The sequence below is a fragment of the Etheostoma spectabile genome, chromosome 1, assembly GCF_008692095.1.
Source record: "Etheostoma spectabile isolate EspeVRDwgs_2016 chromosome 1, UIUC_Espe_1.0, whole genome shotgun sequence".
NCBI lineage: Eukaryota > Metazoa > Chordata > Actinopteri > Perciformes > Percidae > Etheostoma > Etheostoma spectabile.
Genome location: NC_045733.1, coordinates 8,150,249 through 8,156,255, shown reverse-complemented (window position 1 = coordinate 8,156,255; position 6,007 = coordinate 8,150,249).

The window sequence follows — 6,007 nt, the reverse complement described above, 5'->3', positions numbered from 1 at the left end:
CTTTAATCTTGAGAATACTTAACATGTACAAATATATTATAGCATGAAAACCCTAGACCTAAAATAGACAGCTGCCTTGGGAAATGTATAACACTGAATACATTAACTGTATGTGAACATCAAATATCTTTAACTTGCCATAAAAAGCTTTAGTCCTACCTGTTAGCTGTCAGTGTGGAGAGAGGAAGTGCTCAAATTCTTGGACGAATAATGTTGATGACATGATATGACACAATATGCACTCCAAATAATGTTAGAAACCATGTAGATTAACAAAACCAAATGCTACATTTCACAGTTCACAGCTGAGGAAAGTTTGATTCAACTATAATTCTGTAACAAAACCAGGGAGTATACTGGAAAATTACATTGTGAGTTTAGGGCATAATTTGGTTATCTAGAAATGTAAACACATCTGTATATACAGAGGGGGAAATGTGGGTGATGACTCATGAGTCCATATTGGGTTTTGTGCCTCTAATTATGCTAAGCTGTGTATCTTTGTCTGTTGCCCCTGGAAACAAGTGGTTTCCAAATGGAAACCCTGCCGTAAACATCAATTTATCAAAGCAAAAGTCATATTGTCTTTGTTGAGGTTGTCGCACTGGGGGACTGATTCAGATCTCTGGCTGTTCTTACGTCTATTAGAGTTTATGTAATGCTTAGCAAATACCTTATTAAATGTGTTTCTATTTCTGGTGGTGAGCTTCAGCTTACAACTAACTACCTGTTTGTCAGTGCAGTTTTTGGCTTTTGCTGCCACAGATTTCAAGACATTGTCACTTGTTTACAATAATGAAACATTAGTGGAATATCATCCAGTCTGGAGTATATCTTTAAGACTGTTATTGGGAAGATAAATTAGTTCTGAATTAAATGTCAGTGTTATCGTTAGAGATTAGATTATTTTACACCTCTCCCTCCAGCCCATGGGCCACCACCTGTGGGAGGATCCAAAGGGGTCGGGTGCGCTGCTATATGGGTGGCAGCGAAGGTCAGGGGCTTCGGACGGACCAGAACCGGGCGGCAGAGGCTGGCTCTGGGGACGTGGAAATGTAAACCTCTCTGTGGGGGAAGGAGCCGGAACTTGTGCGGGAGGTGGAGCGCTACGGTTAGATCTGGTGGGGCTTACCTCTACGCACAGTCTCGGTTCTGGAACCGTTCTCCTGGATAGGGGTTGGACTCTGTCCTACCCCGGAGTTGCCCATGGTGTGAGGCGCCGGGCGGGTGTGGGGATACTCACAAGCCCCGGCTGAGCGCCGCTGCGTTGGAGTTTACCCGGTGGACGAGAGGGTCGCCTCCCTACGCTGCGGGTGATGGGGGGGAAAACTCTGACTGTTGTTTGTGCATATGCACCAAACAAGAGTTCGGAGTATTCGGCCTTCTTGGAGACCTTGAATGGAGTCCTGTATGGGGCTCCCAGTAGGGGATCCATAGTTCTGCTGGGGGACTTCAATGCACACGTGGGCAATGATGGAGATACTTGGAGAGGCGTGGATTGGGAGGAACGGCCTCCCTGATCTAAACCAGAGTGGTTGTCTGTTGTTGGACTTCTGTGCTAGTCATGGATTGTCCATCACAAAACCATGTTCGAACATAGGGATGCTCATAAGTGTACTTGGTACCAGACCCACCTAGGCCAAAGGTCAATGATCGATTTTAAATCGTTTCATTGATCTGAGGCCGTATTTTTTGGAAAATCGGGTGAAGAGGGGGGGCAGGGGCTGTCAATGATCACCATTGGTGGGTGAGTGGGGTCAGGGGGTGGGGGAAGACTCTGGACAGACCTGGAAGCCCAACGGGTTTAGTGGCGGGGTAAAAGGGGAACGTCGGGAGGAGGCCCCTGTCCGACGGACTTTAAAACTCACACCTCCGGCAGAGCTTTTCGTGAATCTGTGGAGGTTGGGGGCATGAACTGAGTGGACAATGTTCAAAGCTTCCATTGCTAAAGCTGCGGCGGGAGCTGTGGTCTTAGGGTAGGTGCCCCCAAGGGGCGGTAAACCACGAACCCCCCTGGGGACACGGTGGTCGGGGAAAAGCCGTCGATGAAGAAGGAGTCTTTCGGGATATGTTGTCTGGAGGATCCGGAGGCAGTTGCAGGGTACGACGGGCCGAAGGGCTGCAGCCTTGCTGTGAAGAGGCAAAGAAGCGGGGTGGGAGAAGTTCGGAGAAGACATGGAGAAGGACTTTCGGGTGGCAACAAGGTGCTTTGGAAAACCATTCGCCCACCTCAGGAAGGGGAAGGAGGAATACCCAAAGCTGTATACAGTAAGGGTGGGCCCTTGTTGACCTCAACTGGGGAGGTAATAGGGCGGTGGAAGGAGCACTTTGAGGAAACTCCTAAATCCAGCTGACACGCCCTCTTTGGTGGGGGCCCAGAGCGGAGGATGATGGGGGATTGTCGTCAATTTCCCTGGTGGAAGTCGCTGAGGTAGTCAAACAAACTCCACAGCGGCAAAGCCCCAGGGATTGAGAGATCGCCAGAAATGCTGAAGCTCGGGTGTGGAGGGGCTGTTTTGGTTGACACGCCTCTTCAACATTGCGTGGAAGTCTGGGAGGGTTTGCCTAAGGAGTGGCAGACCGGGGTGGTGGTTCCCTCTTCAAAAAGGGGGACCAGAGGGTGTGTCCCAAATTTACAGGGGTATCACACTTCTCAGCCTCCATGGTAAAGTCTACTCCAAGGGCTGGAAAGGAGGGTTAGGCCGATAGTCGAACCTGGGATTGAAGAGGAACAATGCGGTTTCCCGTCCTGGTCGGGGAAACAAAGGATCAGATCTTTACTCTCGCAAGGATTTTGGAGGGGGCTGGGAGTATCCCCAACCCAGTCTAAGGGTTTGTGGATTGGAGAAGGAGTATGACGGGTCCCCGGGAGAAATTGTGGGAGGTGCTGCGGGAATAGGGGGGTGGGGGGTCCTTCTTAGGGCCATCCAATCTCTGTATGACCAAGCGAGGAGCTGTGTCCGGGTTCTGGGCAGAAGTCGGACTCTTTCCAGGTGAGGTTGGCCTCCGCCGGGGCTGCGCTTTGTCACCAATCCTGTTTGTAATATTATGGACAGGATATCGAGGCGTAGTCGGGGCGGGGAGGGGTTGCAGTTCGGTGGGCTGGGATCTCATCGCTGTTTTTTGCAGTGATGTGGTCCTGATGGCATCATCGGTCTGTGACTTCAGCACTCACTGGATCGGTTCGCAGCCGAGTGTGAAGCGGCTGGGGTGAGGATCAGCACTCTAAATCTGAGGCCATGGTTTTCAGAGGAAAAAAGATGGAGTGCTTTCTTCGGGTGGGGAGTGAGGTCCTTACCCAAGTGAAGGAGTTTAAGTACCTTGGGGTCTTGTTCGCGAGTGAGGGGACTAGGGGGCGTGAGATTGGTCGGAGAATCGGAGCAGCCGGTGGGTATTACATTCCATTTATCGCACCCTTGTGACGAAAAAGAGAGTGAGCCAGAAGGCAAAGCTCTCGATCTACCGGGCAATTTTCGTTCCTACCCTCACCTATGGTCATGAAGGCTGGGTCATGACCGAAAGAAAAGAGATCCCGGGTACAAGCGGCCGAAAAAGGGGTTGCCTCAGGAGGGTGGTGGCGTCTCCCTTTGAGTAGGGTGAGAAGTCCCGTCATCGAGAGGAGCGGAGTAGAGCCACTGCTCCCCGCGTCGAAAGGAGCCAGTTGAGGTGGTTCGGGCATTGGTAAGGATGCCTCCTGGGCGCCTCCCTAGGGAGGTGTTCCCGGCACGTCCAGCTGGGAGGAGGCCTCGGGGAAGACCCAGGACTAGGTGGAGAGATTTTATCTCCAACCTGGCCTGGGAACGCCTCGGGATCCCCCAGTCGGATGGTTGATGTGGCTCGGGAAAGGGAAAATTTGGGGCCCCCACTGGAGTGCTGCCCCGCGACCCGATACCGGATAAGCGGATGAAGATGGAGGATGGATGGATACTGTATTAAGGCAAATAGATTCAATTCAACTTTTCAGAAGGGGGTAAACACATGCAGAAAATTTCCAAAATAAAATGTGTATGGTTGGCTTCTAATGATCACGCAGCATTTTACAAGTGGCCCTTTGCAAACGTACCTACACAGATACAGCTCAGCTATGGAAAGGGAAATTTAGAGGAACTTTTGGGGTATTGAAGCAGTCCATTGGTTGGCCATGGGGACACTGTTTACCAGCGTGACATTTTCTAAACCAAATCATGTTTTATGCATGGCCTTGTTGGGCACTGAGAGATGAATTACAGGGATTTTGTTGTAAAAAGGTGTGTGTGGTGGTGTGTGTTGTGTGTGTGTGTGTGTGTGTGTGTGTGTGTGGTGTGTGTGTGTGGGTGTGTGTGTGTGTGTGTGTGTTGTGTGTGTGTGTGTGTGTGTGTTGTCACCACCTGCTGATTTGTTGGCATAGTTCCACGCTGCGGAACATAGACACAGTGCATGTGCTATAGAAGACTAGAAAAATGGGTTCCTGGAAATGCAACTGAATTTACCTTTTTTCACAATTTGTTTACAGCAAGAGGGAATCAATAGAAACACCATTAGATTAACAGCACCGGACAATCCAATATGCTCCTTTACTTTTCCTTCTTTTGCATACATAAGTTCATACACAGTCTCTCACTCTTTGTCTCTAAAGCTGTGAGATTTACCTTTCACTCACAGACACAAAGTCTCTCTGTTTCTCTCTCTCTCTCTCTCGCTCAATCTCCTGCTCTCTCAATCTTTAGAGATTTACAACTTCCCTAAAATAAAGGTGCCTCTGTTTATGCCACACATCAACCTCCAAAGGCTGGCCTCCTGGTTTTAGCCACCCACCATCGCTCTCAAATGGATTTATTTGAAAATTTGTATGAGCAAAATTTCCGAGGTCTCCATGATGATATCATCAGCTAAATGGAACGTCAGACTGCTGCTGATTAGAAGAAGGCCTCAGGGGATTGTTTCTGGCTGACAGTGGGAATTTACTCAGTCCATACTGTATGTATGATCAGCTTTTTCTATATTGGATCTCATGTGGTTAATTTAGGGGGGTTTTATTCTATAAAATATTAAGCAGTGAGGTAGCCTGGCATTCAAGAATGAATCGAACAACAATCAAATGATATTTGATTATGACTGAGATTTGAAAATGGTTTATCAGACTCTGTGAAGTAGTTTTAATATGCATGTTTTGAAAAGGCTTGAAAGCATTTGTAACTGCATCAATTGTTTACTTTGTGTTTCTGTCCACTTTCCTGAGTGAGACAAGGTGACAAGCATGCTCTCCCTTTCCAGTGTATATTTTTTATTGTTTATAAGAAAGGTTTTCCAGTATATGCACTAATCAAAATCAATTTGTGTTAGGCAATGTTCCTATCATGATCATGTCAAAAGAAGGGGAGGAAGAGACCTCTTATGCTTTTCAATATTTTCTGTGATAATGTTACGTATGGATGTTCATACTAAATGTGGCCAAAGCTTTAAATAAAGATATTTTAAAGAAATCCCTGTGAGCCAAAACCTCAGATTACACGCTGTTCTGAACGCTCTGCTTAAAAAAAAAGAAAACTACTCTTGGCTATGACGTCATTGTGATGCACTGGTTACAGTACATACACTGCTATATTTAGCAACATGCCAACCCCAGGTAAAACTGTATCTTTGTTTCAGATGTTAATTTCTCCACAATTTCGGATCACATTCCTGCCGGAACATGTCAGTTAGCTTTTCTATCGCAACATGGCACATGTCCTGCATGCCTGCTATATTATTAAGGCTGTGTGCTTTGCAGCTGAGTTTTGGTGAGTCTTACTTGCAGACATGCAGACACAAGCCAGAGATCCATTTTCACGTCAGTGTGTGCCTTCTGTACCAGGACAATTATTATAAATACTAATACTGCTGGCCCTCTGTTTCCAACAACAAAATGCCTCTGGGTAAACGCTGTACAAATTCTGGACCGGGAAATTGTATTTTGTTAAGAGAATCTTATCTTTTGCTGTTTAATGGAAGGAGAATATAGTTTTGGCTACACAAAATTAATGAAGTT